This window comes from Rattus norvegicus, chromosome 7 (genome assembly GCF_021556685.1).
Source record: "Rattus norvegicus strain SHRSP/BbbUtx chromosome 7, alternate assembly SHRSP_T2T, whole genome shotgun sequence".
Classification (NCBI taxonomy): Eukaryota; Metazoa; Chordata; class Mammalia; order Rodentia; family Muridae; genus Rattus; species Rattus norvegicus.
Window position 1 is genome coordinate 78,298,819 of NC_141540.1, and position 24,300 is coordinate 78,323,118.

The 24,300-nt window shown below is 43.3% G+C and overlaps 1 protein-coding gene across 14 annotated transcripts in view; it reads right to left on the reverse strand.

Annotated features, from left to right (window-relative positions):
- Nucleotides 1-24,300, reverse strand: part of Ncald (neurocalcin delta) — a 435,285-nt gene that overhangs the window by 83,838 nt on the left and 327,147 nt on the right. Inside the window, 1 exon segment of one of the 14 annotated variants that reach the window (NM_001024371.1) lies at nt 12,146-12,290. The exons of 12 other annotated variants lie outside the window; for them this stretch is intronic. The gene's annotated coding sequence lies outside the window, so the exon portion shown is untranslated. 14 annotated transcript variants of the gene reach the window in all.

Consider the following 24,300-nt stretch of genomic DNA (forward strand, 5'->3'; position numbering starts at 1 on the left):
TTCTTCCTTTTTTTGCGATTTCCAAATGTCCTACCCTACCAAAATTCTTTTTTTTTAAAGATTTATTTTTATTTATATGAGTACACTGCAGCTGTCTTCAGACACACTAGAAGAGGGCATCAGATTCCATTACAGATGGTTGTGAGCCACCATGTGGTCCCTGGGATTTGAACTCAGGACCTCTGCAAGAGCAGTCAGTGCTCTCAACCTGCTGAGCCATCTCTCCAGCCCCCCCCTACCAAAATTCTAAACTGATTTTTATCTTTGTCATTTAAAATGAATATTAATCGAAGCCTGTCTTAGTTTCCTTTCTTGTTGCTATGATAAAATACTCTGACAAAATTAAGTTAGAGAAGGTTTATTCAGTTTAGATTCCAAGTCATGGACCATCACTGCGGGGATCAGGGCTGGAGCTGAGAGCAGTGAGTCACCGCCCACAATCCAGAGCAGAGAGAGCACGCATGCGCTTGCGTGTGCTCTGCTCACTTCCTTAAAGCTGTTGATCCCGAGCCAGGGAGTGGTGCTGACCACTTTCAGGCTGGGTCTCCCCACATCAGTGAACCTGTTCAGGAAAATCTTCCACAGACATGGCCACAAACAGTCCTGATGTGGACAATCTCGCGCTGAAATTTCCTTCCCGGGTGACGCTAGTTTGTGTCAAGTTGACAATTAGAACTAGTACAAAGGCCAATAACAGATGGTTCGAGAATCACACGGGAGCCAAACGACTTCTCAGGTGCGCGGATTTTCTTTTGATTGCTCAGGATGGCTAGCTAAAGGATTTTATAAAAGTGGTACCCACAGCGTTGTAGAGGTGCTACACAAGTGAAAGCTCTGTCTGATGACCTGACTTCCATCCCCAGAACCCACAGTGGAAGGAGGGAACATACTCTCAGGTCAGTCCTCTGTCATGTGTGTATTTGCACGCACTCATGTATACACACACACACACACACACACACAGACACCCATACATGCAGGCACACACATGCACACACACATAGACAAACACACACACACATGCACATACACATGCATGCATACAAGCACGCACGCACATGTAGACACACTGAAATTAAAAATAAAATTGAATTAAAATGACAGTGACTGTTTTCATTGCTCTATCTCCTCCTTCAGTGTCAAGAATAAATGCCTACTGCTGACATGAAATCTCTATGTCAAGAAACACTATATAAATTTTTCCACTTGTAAACACCTTAGGACAGCCCTAATTATTTCAGGAGTTTTAATGAAGATCTTATTAATCGAAGAACATATACAAGAGAAAGAAGAATGGTAGATTTATTCCAAAATGTTCCTGCTTAAAAAATAGTGAAATGACAGTTTACAGGCTGGTGGGAAGGGGCTGGTACGTTCATTCAATACAATGGTCTTAACCTGTGCATCAGGACCTCTTTGGGAGTTGAACAACCTTTTCAAGGGTCACATATCAGACACACTGCACACCAGCTATTTATATTACGATTCATTACAGTAGTAAAATTACAGTTATGAAGTAGTTATGAAAATGGTTTTATGGTTGGAGGTCACCACAACATGAGGAAGTGTATTAAAGGGCTGCAGCCTTTAGGAGACCCACTGCCTTAATGGGTCTGCAGCTTCAACTTGGGAAGACTGGCAAGTTCTGCAGACAAAGAGTGTGCCACGAGTGAATGCAATCATCACTGTTGAATTGTGCATTCAAAATTATTCAAATGGCGAAAACTGTGGATTTTACATCAGTGGAGAAAAGGTTCCTCTTCACTTTAAATCTACACTGTTGGTCTCCCTGTGGGGTTGTCAACTAACCTGGACCCCTGAGACTGAGCTACCAAAGAGCACACATGGGCTGGTCCACGCCCCAACACATCTGTAGTAGGGGACGGCCTTTTCTGGACTCAGTGGGGGAGGGTCTGCCTAATCCTGCAGGGATTTTTGTCCCAGGGTGGGGGGGACTGGGAGGGGCACCCACTCAGAAGAGAAGGGAAGGGGGATGGAGGAAGAACTCTGTGAGGGGGGATTGGGAGGGGGTGGCATTTGGAATGTGAATAAATGAAATAATTAATAAAAAATAAATCTAGGCACAATTCAACTCGAAACCTGCTCCTTTTTGTAATAGAAGATCAGTGTCTTTCAGACAACCAGTAACGCAGCCAAGTGTGCGCATTTGGTGATCTTCCTGGCAGCACGGTGAGGGGGCAAATCCCAGCCTCTCAATGAATTCAAGTCATTGACACGCATCTGTGGGCAACTTAAGGGTCAGGGAAGGAGAAGGCCTCCTTCTGAGTAGTCTTAATTGACCGTAAGGTGGAAACAGTCTGAGAGTAAGCTGGACACATTTGAAGTTTCTTTTAAAAGGTGATTTGGATTCCACCATATTAAGTGGCTTCCGTTCTGAAAAACATCTCAATATATCAGAAAAAGTACTTGGAAGAGACTATAACTTCCATTTAAATTTTGGCTAAGCTCTCTAGAAAGAGAATGAATGGCCCTGAGGGTGAATGGCCATTTGAGGCCACTGCTGGCAAATCACCCTATAGGGGGGCTCCCAGCTTGCCAAAGTTCCCAGGCCACTCCTTTCTGGGTAGGTAGCCAGGAAGAAGCAAGGAAGGCAGAGGGACAGAGCTCCCGGGACATGGCTATGATCACTTGTAGGCATGACCGTTGCCAGCAGCTTCGGTCAATGACATTTTGCAAAGGGCCCACTTCCCCCCTATCATCAGAGCCAAGCTAACTGTCTCCAACTGTTCTAAGACACTAGGTCGTTGGAGAGCAGAAATGACATTGTGAATTCAATTGTGAATGCTAGGACTCTAGATGACAGCGTGCATCTGCAACACGCTGCCGCTAAGCCATTGTCAATCCGGACGTCCAGCCTTGCTCCTGACTAGAACGATTAGCGAGCGCTTCTGTTGGCTGCACAAGGATCCGGCTTCTGTTATGCTCACGTTATATACACGAGTTAGACATACTTTTTCCATGTGTGAGTCGTGGCAGTTTTCTTAAGAATGCTGTGTTCTGGCTAAAGACATCTCATCATTGCCTAGTACAATATTGATGACCAATGTTTAAAAATGTCAGATATTATGAAAGATAGCTATAAAGAACTACTACTAAAACTTCACTAAACGGTCCAATTTCTCATTGGTGAATTGAGTCAAAGATTTTTTTTTTTCCCCTCAGAGTAACGGGGCGGGTGAGCTGCTGTTCTATGGCTGTGAAGAGACATCATTACCAAGGCAACTTATAAAAAGAAGCACTTAACTGGGAGCTTGCTTACGGTCTCAGAGGGTGAGCCCATAACCACCATAGTGGAACATGCTGGCAGGCAGGCAGGCATGGCACTGGAGCTGACAGCTTACGTCTGGATACAGCGGGCAGAGACTGGGCTTTTGAAACCTTAAAGCCCATCCCCAGGGACACACTACTTCCAACAAAGCCAAACCTAATACCTCCTAAAATCATTCAAATATTTGAGCCACTGGGGCCACCACACCACCGCACTGGTTTTTCATGAGGTCCAGGATTTTCACTAGGGCTACTAACTATAATTATATAAATATAACATAAATGAATCAGAAGGAGCAAGATCACTAAAGTTATCACTGTCCTGGTCACACATGTGCGCCTCAGTGTCTCTGACTTCCCTGTAGCTTTTCACATCCTATCTGATCAAATCCAGTTTTCGAGAGCCTCCGTAGACTTCCCTTATGAATTACATGTCCTTAGGCTTCCTATCCATTTTCTTGATTCCAGATGGGTGGATACTCTTATGGGTCATAATGTCACTCATGGGTCATCGCCTGATATCTAGTGATCAAGTCCAACATTTTCCACTTAAGGCTTAAAGATCATTTCCTGCTCACGGTCATCTCAATGCTTAGAACTCAATGAGCACTTTCTAGGTGTTGGTCATGATGCCAGGCTGTAGATGGTTTATCAGGGTGGACAGCAGAGCTCTGTCCTTGGTTGTGGATGCTATTCCAGCTTCCCTAAGCAGACTGTATGTTTTGCAGAGAGTGCCTGGTCCTAGCAGCACTCCACACAGTGGGGTATCTTTGATCTTTTGTATCTTTGATAAAGAAAGTGTCTTGATAACAATGGACAGAACAGCTAACAGTTCCTGGTCAAGATGGGCCACATTCTGACTGCTGACAGGCCAGCGTGCTTGGCTCACGCCAGCCCAGTGTCTCTCAGAGAGAATAAGGGATGACTGGAAAACTCTCACTCGTCTACAGGCAGACTGTAGTATCTTCATAGTGCCCCACTGTGCGAACGAATGAGGAGCTTCTCAGGGGAAAATGGAAGACCAGTAGGAAGGATTGAAGTTTAAGCAAATGAGAAATTTGGTTGTATTGATCTCTCTCCAGCAGAAGGCACGGAGTGCAAAAGGACGTTTCTGAGGATTCTGGAGCTCTGTTTAACTGGCACGAGAAGCCACAAGCCAGCAGGACACTTGCCATTTTGGCAGTCTGTTTAAGAGGAAAAGGGCTGCGGAGTGAGCTATTACCTCACCTAGGGGTTTCCCAAGTTTACCATTAGAGTGAAAAACGGTCCCCGAGTTTTGGGAATGGGCCAAAGGGAGTGTCAAGGAGACATCGGGCCGAAGGTTAGACAGAGTGTGCTTGTGTAGGAAAGACAGAGCACACAAAGAGGACCAGGAAGAAAGTACAAACATGGCCACACACACAGGGAGGAACGGCAGGCAGGAGGTTGTGAATGAGACTTCACTAGGGGCAGCTGATCATCTGCAAGCCCAGCAACAAGATGGTATACAGGCTGCTCTTCCAAATCAATACACAGGATGTGTTTTAAAGATCATTCATGCTTGTGTGTGGGGGAGTATAGTGTGTGTGTGTGTGTGTGTGTGTGTGTGTGTGTGTGTGTATGTGTGCGTGTGTGTGTGTGTGTGGTGTGTGTGTGTGTGTGTGTGTGTGTGTGTGTGTGTGGTGTGTGTGTGTGTGTTGCACTTGTTTAAATAGGCACACGTGGAGGCCAGAGATTGATGTCAGGATCTCTTCTTCAACTGGTTTTCCATCTTATGTTTTTGAGACAAGGTCTCTCATTGGGACCTAGAGCTCACCATTTTAGCTAGACTGGCTGTCACTGAGCCCCCAAGGACTGATCCATCTCCTACTTCACCCCACTCCACCCTGACCAACAGACGTATACAACTACATCTGGTCTTTAAGTGGGAATCTGAGCTCAGGTCCTCCTCCTTGCTCGGTAAGCTCCGCACAGGCCGAGCTATGCCTGTTCCTAAGCTGAGCAAAAGACATTTTTCCTCAGAAATTATTTCAGCTTAGGCTAGGTACTTGTATGGAAACACAAAAGCCCTTTAACCTTTATGTTTCTAAAGTCAAAACCCCCACATTCATATTGCACCGTTACCTTCTGTATTCTATTTACTCAGATGACCTAAAACATTAACCCCGAGCTTTTGGGCTTAAGGCTCAGAGAGGATAACTTATCAGCTGGGCATAAGGACAGGGGAGAGAGACCCCACAGCAGGGCACCGGAGTCATCTTCAGACTCCCTCATTCACGTATTTGGCAGTTGGTGCTAGATGTTGGCTGGGACCATCAGCTGAAACAACTATGACCTCTCCATATGTCTGGGCATCTTCACACATGGAGGCTGGGTTCCAGGGGTGAATACAACACATGAGGTAAACAAGAGAGCTGTAGAGAATGGGAAATTGTATCTTTTTGTGATCTACCCTTGAAATTTGTGTGGCATTTTCTCACTATGGTCCCTTAGCTGGACTAAGCTCCTTTAGGCAGGAAGGGTAATACAACAGAGTCTCTTGATACAGAATGACAATGTTTCACAAGCATCCACAGGAGTGATTAGGATTTTGTGACCACTTTTGGAGATTATAATCTGCACTTATAATAACAGCACTTCTAGGGGGAAAATCTGCCATATTCCAACTGCAAGAGCAGATCTGCATAGTGAATGGAGCCAGGGTTTTGGCGCCAAACACTAAAGGTTAGAAACTTGGGTGACACTGGAAATTTTACTATTCTCTGTCTCTCTGCTCCTTCATTTAAAAAACTGGGTGTTTCAGGGGGAAGTAGTTACTTTGAAAAGAACCCAGAATCTCTGTAGCCTCCTCAGAGTTGTCTATGATTCTAACACCAGGGACACAGGTCTCTAACCCTGGAAATGCCTTTGTCCAGCCTCTTGGATGATGCTGGCATCATTGGCAGATCTGTAGATGACTTACAGCACGTCAAGCTATTGTGTGCTTAAATCTGCCAGTCACTATTGGAGGGAGTTGATTCAAAAACCCCGTGCTAGGTACTAGTATTGTCTAAATGAGAAAACTGTTACTTCGATTAAAAAGAAGCAACATGAAGTGGCACAGACAGGATTTACACTCAGACTAACTTAGGAGGAGGTGGAGTCTCCGGGTGCCTGTGTGAATGGGAAACAGCATTTTTCTCAAGCCGGATTTGTGAGTGAGTGAAGATAGTAGCATTGTATTACACCATCAGAACCCAGGTCTGCTTCTTGAAGCAGCGAGCCTATTCTTACTGGTTAACACAGAAAACACAGGAGATATTTGGGTACCAGTGTAAAGATTGTTTCTAAAGAGTAATGCAGGTTCTATCTTTTAATAACCCTGAGTACTGGCATAAGAGATATCTGTTTTCTTGGTCACTTATCTCCTGAATGAGGGACAGATAACCTTTGGCCCACTGGGAACAGACACTCAACTGGAATCTCTGATCCTATCAGGGGGAAAGAGATTGCTCACCAATGAGGTCTCTTCTAAAGTTTGATTCTGGAATAGAATCATATGTTTTCCAGGCTATGTGACTGCAGTGAACAGTGCAGCTGTGAGGGACAGAATCCTGGTTTCTTGTATCCTCTCCAGTTAGACTGTGAGTGGCCCAAGGGCGGGGACCTGAGTTATTTTGTCCCATGTAGTACCTCTCATGTCTAGTCCAACATTGGTACATAGTAGGTGTTTAGGATTTACTGAATGCATCAAAGACAGAAGTCAAGAAGTCAGAGCCACTAAGGTTCTCTGTTCTAATGGTAGACACCAATCAAGGGCCATGGTAAGGAGGGACCCAAAACGCCTAACGTAATATGATGCGTACAAAAGCCACCTAGCAGATGATTGAGAATTGACTGATCCTGCCACAGCTGATCAGGGTGTGACATGGGAAGGTATGGGGTGCCATCACTTTTGTGGAACACTATTTGTTATTGTGCCTTCAGGATGCTGCGAATTCGATCATCACAGAACTGATTGTGGTCTATGGGAGTCCCCTTAGCACACAGCACACAGTCATACTCTTTGGCATTTATGCCCAATACATGTGTAACAGAAATTAAAACATTTCAGAGTCATCATTTAAAATGTTTAACATGATGTAGTGGTTAGTTGTGATTTTCAGCGTGACAGGATCTAGGATCGCCTAGGAGATAAATCTATGGGGTAACTCGAGGTGGAAAAATCCACCCTAACTGTGGGAAGCATCATCCTATGAGCCAGGACCCTGGACTAAATGAAAATGGAGGAAACAAGTTGAGAAACAGCCTTCATCTGGGTCTACTTCCTGACTGAGGATGTGATGTGACCAACTGCCTTGTGGTCCTGCTGTCATCCTGCCCCTGGCATGGTGGACCACATCCCTTTAACTGTGAGCCACAACACCTCCCTTTATTTTGGTTGTTGTTGTTTTGTGTCTGTTTATTTTGTGTTTGTTTTGTTTTTTGAGATAAGGTTTTTCTGTGTATCCTGGATTTGGTTTGTAGACCAGGCTGGCCTCAAACTCACAGAGATCTGCCTGCCTCCCAAGTGCTGGGATTAAAGGTGTGTGCCACCGTGCCTGGCCGAATCTGTCCCTTGTTAATTTGTCTTTGTTGGGTATTTTCGTCACAGCAATAGTAACCAGGTCATCTGCTTAAGGAGGATGTGCAGGTCTCGGCTCTGCTGGAGTTGCTGACCAGAACTCACAGACTGAGAAAAGCCTCCGTCTAAGAAAGGCAACAGCAGGAATGTCTTTCACATTAGCAATCTCTTGCCTGCAGTCAAATATAGGACTTTATCATGACAGGAGTCTGTTCCATTCTAGATTAACATAGGATGATTAATTAAAAATTGTCATTTCTATTTAATACACACGTGTGTGCCTGTGTGAGTGTATGGCACATGTGTGCAGGTGCTTGTGGAGGCCAGAAGAAGCTGTTAGACCCCCTGTAGCTGGAATTACAAGCAGTTGTGAGCCCTTTGACATGGTTTCTGGGACCTGACGTCCTTTGCAAGAGCAGCACATGCTCTTAAGCACTGAGCCATTTCAGCGCGACATCAATGGCATCTATAGACATAGTTCACAAAAAGCCATACATTTAAGCACAAAGATGAAAAACTGTATTGGTCTGGAGAATATAGCACCAGTGAACTCAATATTTATCATACAACTTCTGTATGAAAGTCTCAATGGACACTAACTTTCATGGCGTCTCTTATGGAGACAGTAAAAATATGCTGAATTTTGTAATGCTGTTGTTAGTTGCTTTCCATCCCAAGACACCATTTAAAGAAAAGTTGACTTCGTAAAAAATAATGACACATTCCATTCCCTGCCGAGGTTTCCAACACCTCCATCTAGAAGCAAAGGACAGCTGGGGATGTTAGACTTTCTCCAAGTTTCCCTGCAGGTTGCCACAGAGACCCAGGCTCCAAGCAGGTGTTTTTTCTAATCCAAAGAGCAAGAACTATTTGAGAACATCCTCTTTCGTAATCCCTCTGAGGCCACAGGAAAAATTACTCAGCTTCCATTTCAAATGCAAGGGATTTGGATTTAGTTTAAACAACAGCTAGTGCAAAACCATCTTAGCTCCATTCTTCTACACTGCCAGGGAGGTAGGAGCTGGTATAACTGAAAGGGTGGCTTTGGTCTCTCGAAACACAGGACTGTGGCAGCAGCCAATGGACAGCAAATTTCCCTCGTTGCACAGAGGAAAGTCAACACTATTTTTTTCTCATTCAAAACAATGTAGGGAACGAGAGCTTCTCTGACACACAGTAAACAATAGTGATTATACCTCCTGCTCGACCTTAAATACGTTGTGCATCCAGTTCTGCTCTTTTGGGAAGGGCCTCCTTTTCCCAGCATGCTTCACATAAGCACCGCTCACTTATCTTCCCTGTGTGGATAAAGGTCTCTTTGTAAACAGTGACGGTTCTCTGTGGTGCCTGGTTTGAACTTGAGTGACCTGCCAATACTCTGTTTTCCTCATAACCCATATCTACCCAGGTAAGAGTTCCTCAGTGCAGGCAACGAAGACAAGTAAAGATGGAGTCGGTGGGGTATTAGAGGCGAGTTGCAGATAGCAGCCGTTCCTGTCCATACCAGGTATTTAGAGTACACTGTGAAATTCTCATGGTCCAAGAATAAAATCAGATGCTGTGGAACCGAAATGAGGTTATAGACTCTGTCCAGGGGGTTCTACGTCCTCTGGCCCCACAAGCTCACATGTTAGTTACCTCCAAAGCAGATAGAATTCAGAAGAACCCCAAGAACTTTGGTGGTTAAAAACATGACATCTTTTGTTTCCACACCCCAAACTGAAATTTAGTATTTCCTTCCATTAAAATGTGGGTCACAAACCACAGTGCCTGGGATATTGCCAAGACGAATCACAGATATTTGCATTTTATACTGCAGTTCTTAGACTAACTCTATTTCAAAACAGCATTCGAGAGTAGCACCGCCTCAGTACTGTGGTAACTACTGCACGTGCCGGTCAGGTATACGACTTAATAACATATTAACAAAGCAATTATCCCATCATAATTAAAAGATGGTACATTTTGTTTTTATTATTTTTTATGTCTTGAGATTATACGATAATAACTTACCTCTCCTGTTCTCTTTCCTCCCCTCAACCCCTTCTATATACCCTCTCCGCTCCCTCTTCCCCTCCCCCTCTCTTTCAAACTCATAGCCTCTTTTTCTTTTCTTTTCCTTTTAAAGATACATTTTAATGAAAAGTAGTTCCCTTTGCAACCCAGCACACTTTGTCTTATGCATTTCATATATCATTCTGAAAAAGAGTCCACAGGCATTACCAGACTGCCAGACATGTTCATGGCACTGAAAGGGTTAAGGTTTCCTGAAACCAGACACAGAGCCCTTTAATAATTCAGCAGCCAGGTTTCTAGAGTAAATCATTCCATGCTGGCATCTTCTGAGGCCCAAACACACTTGACCTTGAAAGCAGCACACACTCACGGCTGCAGGTAGATGGTTCTTGAGAACCCCCTTTTCCTCTTTTTGCCCCCCCCCCCCCAAAAAAAAAAAAAAGGGCCCTTGGCTCATGGCTTTGAAAGTCTCTCTTCTCATCATGGAGGCTCTTTTCCCAACTTTATCACCGACATTTTGCCACTAACACCGACTCTCTCTCACATTTTTTATTGTTGGAATCCAGTCTCATGCAAGAGGCTGTCGTACATAATCATGTTGTGAATTTAAAACCCAGGGAGAGAACCAAGAAAAAATGAATGAAGGTATCATAGTTGGGACAAGAAAAGTTAAGCACCAAGTGTATGCTACAAGAGATGCCTATAAATGACAGTGCTACCTGGTCCTCTCCCTGCTCAACTGAAATGTCACGCACCAGTTGACACATTAAAGTGGTAGTGTCTGGGTTACGAGAACTGTGAGGTCAGTTAAATGACTGGAAGATGTCTTAGTAAATTCATGGTACGTACAAGCACATCAGACAGTGGACAATCCTAATGGAAGCCCTGATCAAAAGGTCCATTCACTGAAAGCTGCTTAGGAAAGAATTGATACAAGCAGTTATTCATTTACTTCTGCAGCTAAGGGCTTTCAGATTTCTCCCCCATGAGAGCAAAACATAGAACACACAATTCCGAACCCAGTAACATAAGCAAAAAACAAAACAAAACAAACAAACAAAAAAACCCAACAACAACAACAAAAAAAACAAACTAAAATATAACTATATCACCAACCCACAGAGCACATATGTAGTGTGTCGGTCTATGTTCCTTCAGACGCTGGTCCTATCCCAGATGGCTAACTAAAACATGCCTCATTGCTGTTACATCTCTAAGATGTAGAAACCTGTTTGTCAATCTAGGCTTCTGTTTGCTTCGGAGCCTGAGGTTTCCTTGAAATTACAAGCTGCAGAAGATGCTGGCAGAACCACAGCAATGCACACACAGCCTCCGGGAGCATGACGTGTTGGAGAAATCCTTGCGAATCAGAGTTACCGAATTGCTCAAAAAAGACCTGGAGCAAATTTTTATCCAGCATTTTAAATCTACATTTCAGTTAAGGTAGACCTCGCATCAATGTATATTTAGTTCCAGGCTTTTTTCTTCTCAAGATAATTATTTTTAAGAATAAAGATCAGAACCAGCTTACAGAGCTCCTTAGAAAAGGCCAGCCAGCCCCTCCTCTTCAGCCGGGTTTTCAGAGAGAGCCACAAAATAGCACTTCGCAGTAACACCCACAAAACAACCACAGGCATACACACGTAAAGGTCCCACCCCAACTTCCTTGGCACATTGCAGATTCTTTCTCTCTAAACAGGAAGCTGTTGACAGTTCCCCTCTTGTTTACAAAGTATCAAAAGCTCCCTTTACAATACTAACCACAACTTTCAAAGTCTAGAGCCTTTTCTCACGGTTCCCATTGTAGCTAATTATACACGCTGCAAGTGAGGTAGAAACCGAATTCCAGACTGCTGTGGGCTGACGCAGAATCAGCAGCAGCAACAAGGAAAAGTTAGCTGCTCCCTGCAAGGCGGTGCTGGAGTCACCAAACCCCAAACAACAACTGAAGGAGGGATTCCTAGAATTCGAGGGAGCAAATTTGGCTCACCCTGCAAAATGAGAATTTCTAAATAACATACGTTAGTAAGCGTTTCGCAAGGAAGATTACATTTTAACCTACTCCATGGGACATTAATCCAAATATAACCAAGTTCCTGAGACTGCCTGCAGTTCGTGACTGGGAGCTGCTTCACATTCTTTGGCTGGGTTCGTCAGTAACTGCTCTTGAAGGCAAAGTTGTAGGAGGTTACGAGGGGAGGGAAAGCCACCAGGGGCTGTGAAAACACGGAACTCCTGTGTATAAAGCAAACCGATTACCTCAAGCTGAAGAAGTGTGGGGTTTAGTAGTCCATGCTCCTGCAGCCCCTGGGAAGCAACAGCCACAGCAGAAGTGACAGCAATAGCGGCAGCGGCACGGTGGCAGCAGCAGCAAGGTCCAGCATCCACCAGATTCTCACAAGCCTTTGACTGTGCGGACTCAGCCACAGACTCTGCCTCTGGCTGACGTCAAAGTCCCTGTCACATGGCCAGATAAAAGCCAAGAGAGCATTGGTTGTCGTAGCAACCACAGGCTGGCTCTGAAATTATTTCAATAGGTCATCTGTCACTGATGTGTGTGCTCGTGTGTGTGTGTGTGTGTGTGTGTGTGTGCACACGCGCGTCTCTGTGTGTGCATGTGTGTATATATACAGAGTGCAAAACCATTGTGAATAGCGCCTGACAGAATCTCAACCCTCAAAGTTGTGACTCACGAGTGCCTGCAACTTTCACCATTAAAGCCTGCCTGTCCTTTCTCCGGTTGCCAGAAAATGCATGGTGTGACCCCTGGTCTTACTATCACAGCACAAAGCCCCTCCCCCTCCAGTCGAGGAAAGAAACTGCCAACATTCATGAGATAGTTTTCTTAGTGAATCAAATTCTCCTCTAAATAAACTGAGGGAAAACATCTTTTAAGGGGTTGTTGGTAGAAAAACTGTATATTCCTGAAGCTGAATTCTTATCATGTTGATAAAAGATGGAGTGGCTGAAGAATCCTGACAGGAAGCGTGGTGTAGAAAGCAGGGTAGATAAATCCAAGGTTTTATGCCACCTAAAATTCGTTGCAAAAATGATGTCCAGAACACTTCCGCAAGGACACAACTTTAAAAGGACCTGAAGATTATGAGAAAAGGGGCTGGACTCATAGCGGGTCCCAAGCTCTCCCTCCCACAACCCTTGGGTCCATAACAGATTGAGGGAGTTTCATGTTGAATGATTGGTTCAGCATCCTATGGACACTGAGGTCAGAGGAATCTGCCCACCACTGAGGAGTAAACGGTGCAGCTCACCTGTTCCCAAATTACAGCTTTATTTCCTTCAGGGCCACTTTAGCTGATCTTTAGCTCTTTGAGTGCATATGACCCAGTTCGTTCTCATTCTTAATTAACAGGAAGCCAATTAAACAAAATTAAATGAAACCCAAAGGAAGGTATTATGGAAAAAGCCTTTTAGAAAATGTGGACTCATTCAAAAAACAAGGGAGCTAAAAGGTGAGGAGAAGAAAGAGGTTGTTCTAAAAGGACCCTTATGTGCCTGGGTCATTAGGACTACACACACACACACACACACACTCACACACACACAGGCACGCAAGCATGCACACATGTTCACACACACATAAATGTGTGTGCACACACACTATGAGATATGAGCAACTCTGAGGCCAGTTGGTAAAACTACACTTGTGTCACAGAACAAAACCTCTTTAAGTAGAGTAGCAACTGATTTTTTCACAGGACTAATGTCCAATGTGCTTGGCCACAGAAGCACCCATTCTATCTTTTTCTTCATCGTCCTTGACTTCCCCAAGGAGGAGAGAAGATGGATTTTTATCAGAAGTTATTTCTCTGATGCTGTTGGTTGTACCCTGGCAAAGGAAAAGGCAAAGTTAAGAGTCAGATCCTTGAATTTCAGACTGATGACGGTTGGGGATGTACCTGCTTGTTAGAATGGCAGCAGATGAACCCAGTATGTATGCAGATTGGTTTGAATGCCTTATAAGGGGCAGACTTAAGCAACAGTTCTATTTTCCAGATTTGCATTCCGTTTATAGTTCTGGTTTTCTGTTTCAATGTGTGGGTCCTAGCAATGGGTTAGGAGGGAAGAAGCCCGAGAAGATGTAGGCACCCAGGGATCAAGCTCTCCCTGTGGCTGCCTGACTCTTAGCCCAGCCTCTGAAGCTACGCAGGCTACAGTTTAACATCAAGAGAATAAAACTGCAATGTCACTCTCTACCAGTAGGTGATGTCCTCTGAAGCAAGAAATTCTCAGAAACCTCTCCATTTCAATACTTTAAACAGATTCGTTTAAAACCCGGCAAAGCTTAGTACACCTTCATTCCGGGTCTCCTATCATTTTTGTATCAAGACAGGGTCTCGCTATGTAGCTCTGGCTGTCCTGGAACTCACTCTGTAGACCAGGCTGGCCTCAAACTCAGAGATCTATCTGCCTCTGCCTTGTGAGTGTTGGGATTAAAGGTGTGAGTCATCATGCCTGGCTCTCCGATCATTTTGTAAGTATGCTTCACCGTATGCAGACTTAGGTTTAAATTGCTGGTATATTAAGTCAGCCAGTGGACCATTATTTACCACTAGAAGATGTGTGTACGAAGATCTGTTTCCTGTAGCAGGCACCCATTCTCTTCTGTATACCACACAGGATGGAGACTTTTTGCTAATATATAAGGAAGGAAGCAGACTTCTGTAGGGTATAAAACAATAGCATGATCTCCTTGGAGCTCAGACGTTTAGCAAATTAATCTAAAGGAACAGGCAGCACACAAGTGCCTTCACCCGAGACACGGCATCACACTGAACGCGTCATCTCTTTTTCTGAATGCCAGGTCACTTTTGAGGTGAAGGTGATTCACCTGGTTTTAAAATAGGCACTCAAACACAGGTCTCCCCAATAATTTTACTTGCCCAAACTAAGGCAGGTCCACCTATTATTAGTCTGACTGCTTTGCCAGGAATACATGGTAAATGTCGATGAATGAGCTTTGCATGCCTCAGCTAGCATGTGCTTCGTGCCTCGAGGAGATAATTCTAATCAGCCCTAAAACCCCAACACTGCTAGGCAGTAATGGCAGTGATGTCAGGGTCTCTACTGTCTTCACACCAGTGGGAGGCTCTGTATCTATTCTCGGAGCTCTCTGCTTCAAATCTTATCTCTTATGATTGGACCTTGGGCATGTCACAAAAGTGCCCTAAGCCACAGTGCCGACATGATAAGGTTGTATTACAAGGGAAAGGGATGATACAATACGGATACCTGCCACAGGGCAGGGGCTTAGTGTGTGTCTGCCATCTTGTTCATCTGTCCAGCCCTGCATGTCTGAAGACCTTCAGGGCAGGGAAGTTATCTTCCTGATGCCAGCGGTGAGGACAGAGCCCAGACACAGCAAGGCTCACGGATGACTCATGGATTAGGGAAAAGAATGCAGAGCAATAGGAAGACAGGATGATTTTCTCTTTCTACTAACACCAAAGAGAGAGGCTTTCCCTGAGCCCTCTACAGCCCCAGTGAGGCAGAAGGGAAAAACAGAAGGCGTAAGTGTTGAGTTCTCACAAAATCTAACAATGGATGGTTCCGAGTGAATCAGTCTTACCCTGGCTAAGTCAAAAGCAAGTTGTACACTGACATTCTTTACTGGGTCTGCTGTAATTTACTTTTTAACTGGCATTGAGTGCTCACTCTGTGTGGAATGCTGCTGGATATTCCGCATATGTAATAAATCACTTCCTCTGTAACCCTGTGAGGCAAGTGGGGTTCCTTCTTTATTTTACAGCTAAGGAAGTCGAGCATGGAGCGACTCACTTGTCTGCCCAGTGCACAGCAGGGCCAAGATTGATATTCAGGATTGCCCGAGTTTACACAGTTTTAGAAATGTAGGTGGTAAATATTTACTAAGCACAATTAAATCTTATCTCATTTTGTTTTATACATGAGGGTTGCTTTATTTTTAAATTAATTTTTATTTTTAAATTTACATGTATGTGGTGTGTCTGTGTGTGAGCGTGTGCATGTGAGTGTGGGTGCCTGCATAGGGCGGAGGCATTGTGTTTGAGATCTCCTGGATCTGGAGTTAGAGGCAATTGTAAAACATGGGTGCTTGGAATTGAACTCAGGTCCTCTGCAAGAGCAGAAAGTGCTCTTAGCCACTGAGCCATTTCTCCAGGCCCCAACTTTTATTATTTATTGACTGATTGATTGGTTGGGGGTGCTGGGATCAAACCCAGGTCCTCACGCTTGCTGCAGAACACTCTATCAAATGGACTACAACCCAAGCTCCCAGTTTTAATTTTTTTACAAGGGGGAGAAAATCAGATTTTTGGCATCTGGGGATTGTAAAGTCTTTAATCTAGCCTTGGCTTAGGAGTAATAAGACATGTGGGGAAATGAAATGAGGAAGGTTTGGATGAAGGGAGGTGAATGAGGTGAGACAGTGAAAAGATTAACAATAAAATGATACCCATGTCATGGCAACCCCCGTGGGGTCACACAGTAGTCACAGGCACTGCTGGTTTGCTTCCTAGCATTCGAATTAGAATTCAGGAAATGTTATCACAGAGGTAATAGTTAACACCCATTGTTTTGAAAACATGCTTGAAAGACCTTACAGAGTCACAAAGGCAACTCTAAGTTCAAGATCAGCGATAAAAGAAAAACAGAATGTCTTGGCCTGCTGGTGTGATCAGAACTAAATACCAATAGCCCACTTGCTTCCAAATAACAGGTGGTGTCGTATAGGTCTAGAGGTGGGGAAGCGTAAAACCAAGACGCCAGCTCATTCACAGAGAACACCCCACACGTTCTGCATTCAGGACGCAGCCCGCTTCTAAAATACGTCGTAAGACCTTCAAATTAAGGCGAGGAGTTCAACACAGGAACTTGGAGGAGACACAAATATTTAATTTATGACATTGAGGACTTTCCGAATTATCTGCTATTTTCTCCGTGTGTGTGTGTGTGTGTGTGTGTGTGTGTGTGTGTGTGTGTGTGTGTGTACACACGCCATGGGTGTATGGACACAAGGCTGGTGCAGGTCTCCTTATGTGCACCGGAAGGCCAGGAGAAGACACAGCATCTTCTACTGCTCACTACCTTGTTCCCTTGAGGCAGGGCCTCCTGCAGAACCTTGGAGCTTGATTTTCAGTTAGGTTGGTAGCCAGCAAGCTCCAGAACACTCCTCTTTTCCTGTCTCCTCTCCAAGAGTTGGGTTACACATGCAACTCTTTTTGGGCCTTTACTATGTGTGTGTGTGTGTGTGTGTGTGTGTCCTTGTGTCCTGTGAGTGCACTTACCAACTGAGTGCTCTCCTAATCCCAGTGATTGGACTCCCAAGTGATGTGGAGCTTTTAAAAAATGCTCGGAAACTAAAGAGACAAACACAAACGAACAGGACCAAAGAGAAGAAATCCCAGCATCTGACCTGTCCTTCCCACCAAGCATTTGTTGGTTCTTAGGGTCCTAACATGAAAGGTCAAGAAGGAAGGGTTCCAGGTGCTAAATCAAGGCAGAGACTTGAGTTTGATGGGCCCAGGACACAAAAGGAAGTTTAGACCTCCCAATAGTCGGAGTGTGGTGAATAGCTTATGTTTTCGTCTCATAAATTAAAGATTAAATCCTAAAATTAACAGAAGGTGAATGAGACCTCACAGGGCCAAGGCCCACCAGCAAATCACCATAATACCTAATTTTATTAAAGTAATTTTCCCTATTCTCATTTCCCTCTGGAGCACATAATCCCTGTCTTTATTATAATCCCATCTCTTTATGCAGATGACACCCAGGGCCTATGAACATTTTCACACATCATTTTCAAATCAATTCAAGACTCCTCAAGCATCCAAAGATATCCTCTACCAAGCCAAGGTCTTTGATGGAAACAGTGGGAAGTAGAGACAGGCTCACAAGCGACATGACACATCTGTAGTCAAACAAGGGCCTGAGCGTACTTAGTGTGTAGAAGGAAAGAAAACCAACACAGGGAGTTCTCCATGTGAAAGTGAGGCCAGGAGCTGGAGAGACATCTCAGTAACCGAGGACCCAGGTTCAGTTCCCAGCACCACCTGTAACTCCAGCTTAGGCGATGTGGGCACTGCACATACATGGAGAGCCCCCCCCCACACAATTAAAAATACAAAATAACTCCTCCAGAATAAAATCTGAGGACGCAAACCTATTAAAGCTAAATAATTGAGAAATGAGCTCTTCCCCACTTAAAATTTACGTCTGAAGAAGAAAGGTAAGAGTCAGTTTGGAGAACAGAAGATACTTGAGAAAAGAAGCAGCAGGTCTGACCTGAATTGAGCGTGGTCAGAAGTTAAAGTCTGGAATCTACAGAAAACGAGGAAGACTGCTGAGTGTGGTTGAAATAGTAAATATATAACTGGAAGAAGAGAGGGAAGGAGCAAGAACAGAGAGCGATCTTGAAAGGCAAGTGGATAAGGAATTCCCCCAGATGGACAGAAAAGCCAGATCAGGTTGGGTAATGATAACTACGAAGGAAACAGACACCACGACCCCCAGGGTAGAAAGTGAAACTGAAATGCAGAGAACACTTCATTTTTCCCCCACTCTTGGCCAAATACTAAAATCAATAAGACAAACAACACATTCAATTAAAATACAGTGAAGACTTAAACTTTAAAGATAAGCCAGGCATGATGGCACTAGGGAGGCAGAGGCAGGTAGATTTTTGTGAGTATAAAGCCAGCCTGGTCTACATTGTGAGCTTTAGGCTAGCCAGGGCTATGTAGTAAGAACTTGTCTCAAATTTCCCCCCAAAGATAATAGAACAATAAACTTTGAAATCACTAGTATAAGAAAATAAGTGCTAATTGAAGCATATGGGTATGTTCGTGTGTGTGTGTGTGTGTGTGTGTGTGTGTGTGTGTGTGTGTGTGTGTAGAAGATGGATGCCCTTTAAAAGAGGAACATGGAAGGGCTTCTGTTCCTAAACTAAGTGCAGATTAAGAAGAACACTGTTCCAAACCTGTGTGAGATCACACACATAGGTCTAATGGCCCCAGCCTCCGAGTCCTCTATAGAGAAAGGAGGGGCGTGAGTAGCTAAACACATAGTGACTAAACGTGTCTTAAAATTTGCAAGAATAAGAACTTTAAAAATTCAAGAAGACAAAACCAAAACCTCCAAATAGGACCACCCATACCTAATAGGACCAAGACACACCATAATTAAGATTCTGAAAACTAAAGCCAAATTAAAATATATATATATATTAAAAGTAGCCAGAGAGCTATGGCACCTCTTCTATAAGGAGACACAATTAAAATGGCAGCCAACCTCTCCTGAGAACCTCAGAAGCAATAAGGACGCAGCACATTTTCAGGAAGAAAAGGACTCAGTTCAGAATCTCATATTCAGAAAAAAAAAGATATTTTTTCAGTAATAAAAATGAAGTTAAGGCACTCTCAAATGATTAAGAAACTGAAATAATGTGTCACCCACAGGCTTACCACAGAAGATGGACTACAGGAGACTTGGCAATCAGAAGGCAAGCATCACAAGGAATCCTGGCATGCCGTGAAGGAAGAAAGATCACGGAAGTCAGTTACAGCTAAAAGTCATAGATTTCTCTCTACTCGTTTTATAAAGTGTTTGGCATTGGAAACAATCAAAACAACGCCTGCTGTTATTCTAAATGCATATACAGGGAATAGTTACACTAATAGAAAATGTAAGGACACGAAGTTTCTGCATGCCAGCCGGATTGGTAAGAAGAGAAGAGCACAGTGGCGTGTGAGGAGTCGTGCTGTATGGAACAGTCAACAAGAAGGCTACAGTCGGAGATGGGCTTAGAACAGGCAGCGAATCTCAATGACGGCAGAGCAGTGTTCTGTCAGCCACAGCAGGTTCAGAAAACAACAAACTAGAACCATAGGAAACAGAAACATAAAGTAAATGGAGAACTTAATCTTAACAACATCGACGATCATATTAAATATCAATGGTGCGACTATATCGTATAAAAGACAGAGACTAACTGATTACACTTCTCAAAAAGAAGCCAGTAATATGCTGTCTACAAGAAACTCCCTCCCTTCAAAGACAGTTGTTGGTGCATGGTGAAGTTTTACTTACAAAAGACAGAAAAGGATGCATTTTGCAACCACTAATTGAGAAGTCAAGAGTGGGTGTATAAGTGTTAATAAAGACACATTTAAATCTAATTTAAATTCTTAGAGACAAAGATGGCCATTGTTGGTATCAGGAACTGGCTTTACGGTTGGTTGCAGATGGCCTCCGAACCCAGAAATGATGGTGATGTCACCCATAGGCGACAGAGACCCGCGCCATCTGTTGCCATGGCAATCGCCATACACTCCCAGCATCCATTTGGTTTATCTCCCACCTTTACCTGCAAGCAGTTACCTAACTGCATAAATAAAAGGCAGACCCTTCCTGACCTTCACCCCTCCTTCTCTCTCTTTTCCTCCTTTGCCTCCGTGGTCCCCTTTTGTCCCTTTCCCCCCCACAATAAACCTCTCTTTCATGGAACTGCATTGGCCTGGTTTAGTCTGACCGGTTGCGAGCAGCAATTCTATCACAACAGCCATGATATAATCTTAAAAGTTTCAATCACCCAAAAAGGTGTATCATTCTAAACGCATGTGCACTGAGCAACAGCCATGCAAAATATTTGAAGTAAAACCCTGCAGAAGTGAAAGAACAGGTGACCGCACAATTACAGTTCTAGCCCCTCTGCTCTTTCAGTCCTGGAAGTAAGCCGGGTCTCAGATATGCTAAGCACTTACTCTACCACTGAGGTAATGTCCTCATCTGTTGGAGACAGCAATGTCTTTTTCTGATTGGTAGAAGGAAAGAAATGAACGAACAAGGAAACAAATGAAACAGCTCAACACCATCAACTGATGGGGTTGAACCGGCATGTGTCAGGGTGCTTCTCTACCAGCAGGTGCATGCTCTTCCTACCCAGCCAAAAATCCACTGAAAGACACCACCCCTGAGCCACAAAGTTAATGTAAACAAATTAAAATTATAAAGAGGGTTCTCTGACCAATGTGGATTCACAGTGAAAACCAAAAACCAAAAAACAACAGGAGAAACCTCCACATATGTGGAGACTAGGAAAATATGCTTTGAAAATAATCACAAGTTAAATAGAAAGTCATATTTAAAACAAAAAATTAAAACTCAACTGAAAATGAAATTACAACATTCTCTCTCTCTCTCTCTCTCTCTGTGTGTGTGTGTGTATGTGTGTGTGTGTGTGTGTGTGTGTGTGGTGAACTTAATACAGTGTTGGAAGAAAAAGCATGGCACTAAAAGAAAAGATTAGAGAAAAAAATTCTCCCACAATAATCTGTTTTTCAGTATCAAGATGAGCAAGATAGCTGGGCATAGTGGCTCACACCTTTAATCCCAGAACTCAAGAGGCAGAGGCAGGTGGATCTCTGAGTTTGAGGCTAGCCTGGTCTATAGAGCCAGCCAAGGCTACACAGAGAGACCCTGTCTCCAAAAAACAAAACAAAACAAAACAAAATAAAAACAAACAAACAAAAAACAACCAAAAGTCAATAACCAAAAAATAAAATAAAAGGAAAGAAAAGAAGACATGTTAGACATAGACATAGGCAGAATAATGTTAATAAAAGAACAGAAATAAAAATAATTGAAAACAGAAAAAGTTACAAAACTGAGAATAAGCTAGCTATTTAAAACAGGCTTGATCAAGACTGAAGGGAAATTAGGTCTACAGACATGTCACCATCATGAAAGGGATGTCACTATAGAGTCATTATGTAGATGTGGCCAATGTTACAGCTATTAAATTGATAATTTAGGAAAAATGACTCATTTGTGGAAAATGAAAGCTATCAAACCTTACCCAATACAAATGCATGGTTTGAACTATTAACAACATTGAAATAATAATTGTATACTTCTTCTAGGAGAAAAACTCTATAACTACAGGAGAATTCTCAAGAAACAGAGAAAGACTCAACACTACTTGTACACAATCTCCTCAAAAAAAAAAAAAAGAAAAGAAAAAGAAAACCAACAAACACAAAAATGCTTGTTTATTTTAGAAATATGGTAGTATTTGGAGGCCAGAGTTAAAGGAAATATAAAGAAATCCATATGGAGTGTTGGGCAATGTAATCCCTAAGTATACACGCAAAGGATTGTACACTGCAATTGTTCAAGTTTGTTACCATGGCAAACGTATACACAAACCCCAGACTTCAGAGAGAAGAGTAAACATTTTCTCTCACATGAGGAACAAGGGGAGGCCAAGCACAGTTATTCAACAATAAACCAGAAGTTCTAGTAACCCAAGAGAAGTAGTGCAGAGAGAGCTGGTCAAAGCACCCAACCGGCATGCACAGCAATGTCAGAATAAAATCTTGCTTCCTGTAATCAGCGTACATTACTAAAAATAAATTAAACTTGTCCATCCCCCTCAAAGAAATTCAATTTTGCAGACTAAAAAGGAAGTAATAAAAATGTTCTCTATTAACTCTGGATGAAGTAATTATCTGTTCAGAAAATACTAGAGAATTCATAGCACAAACAACAGTGAAAAATCCTCTACGGTTAATGGGTGGATTCAGGAAGGTTGCGAGATGAAAAATAAGTACAAAAATAAAATGTATTCCTGTGAATTAGTAACGGACCCCCAGAAACTGCATCGTAAAAATTAATGGCATTTACAGCACATTTGTAAAACTGTGCAAGGGTCACAGCGAGAGGAGTTAAGCAAGGCTCCCGTAACAGAGAGGAGCTGTGTGCACACACCGGAAGACGCAACATAGTAAAGGCTTCAGTGTTCCTTTCACTGATATGCAGGATCGACTTGCTTCTGTTAAAAACTGAGGCAAGATTTCTTTAGTAGATATAACCAAATTTGTTATAAAATGATGTGGGAAAAGTATGGAATTCTAATAGCTAAGATAATTTTGGATAAAACAATTAAAACAGAAGAGGCCATGTTACCTGATTTTGAAATGTATCACATGGGTATAATTACCAAGAGTGTCGGCACTGGCTTAAGGAGAGCGACAGATCAGTGCTCCGGGGGGAGGAAAACTAGGAGCCTCATAAGTAGCCTCTGTGTACGCATTAAAGCATGAGCAGACTGTGGGGGAGTCGCGCTGTTCTTTGTCTTGTTTTGATTCACGCGGGGCTTTACTGTACCCTTCAGGCTGGCCTCAATCTTAGGGTCCTTCTGCCTCCACTTCCTGAACACTGGGAGGACTACTGGATTCCTCGTGTTTCCTTGCCCTTCCCCCGGTGGTCTTGAATTTGCTCTCTAGCCCAGGCTGGCCTCCTTCCCAAAATCCTCCTGTCTTAGCTTAACAAAAGTCAGTCGTGGAAGTGCAGGCAGGCCATGTACCACCACCATCTCTGGCTCAGGCCAACTGATTTTTGGCCATGATGTAGAAACAATTACATAGACTAAGGAAATTCTCCTCAGCATAATGTAATGGAGCAATTAGTTATCTATACGGGAGAAAGAACCTGATCCCGAACCCCTCACCTTAACGTACAAATTCATTAGGTGGGTATATGGAGCTGTACAACTTGGAAAAGAAACGTTAAGGAAAATTTGGGAGGTCTACGCGTAAGAGACACTGAGGTCCAACACTAAGGCACAACTTAGAAAGGAAGAGAGCTATACATTGCCCAAGGACCTGCTAAGACCATGAGATGTCCAGGAGCAGACTGGAAGGACACATGACTCATACCGAGGCCTCAGGAAGAACCCCCAGATCCAACAGTGATCAACCCAGCTAGAAAAGGGGCGAAAGACATGCGAATAAGTGTTATCAAAAACACAAAAAATAGGCACACAGAGAGAGTTTTCATGCCCCTACTTGTAAGAGCTTTTCTGTATTGTCACCTTGACTAGACTTAGAGTCACCTGGGACACACACTTGCAAGTGTGAGGGCATTTCCTGAGAGGCTTAACTGAGGAGGGGAGACCTGCCTTGTAGATAGGTAGCACCATTTACAGATGAGGACCTCAGACTGAGTAAAAAGCCTTATAGACATATTCGCCAGAAAAACAAGTATGATTGATTTTAAAATCTCCTGAAAAAATCATATTACACTTACATACACATAAATATTTAAGGATTTATTGTATCTGTATGTGTGAGAGCTTGTGTGTGTATGTGTGCATGTGTATGCCATGTGTGTGTCAGTGCCTGTAGAAGAAGGTGTCAGAACCCCCTGAAGTTGAACTTACAGATAACTGAGCAACTGTGTTGGTATTGGGAACTGAATCAGGGTCTTCTGCAAGAACTACTAGTGTCCTTAAACTGAGCCATCTCTCCAGATCATATATACATATACATATACTTATACATATACATACACATACATACACACACACACACATATATATATACATATATATATATATATATAAAATGGCTTAATTT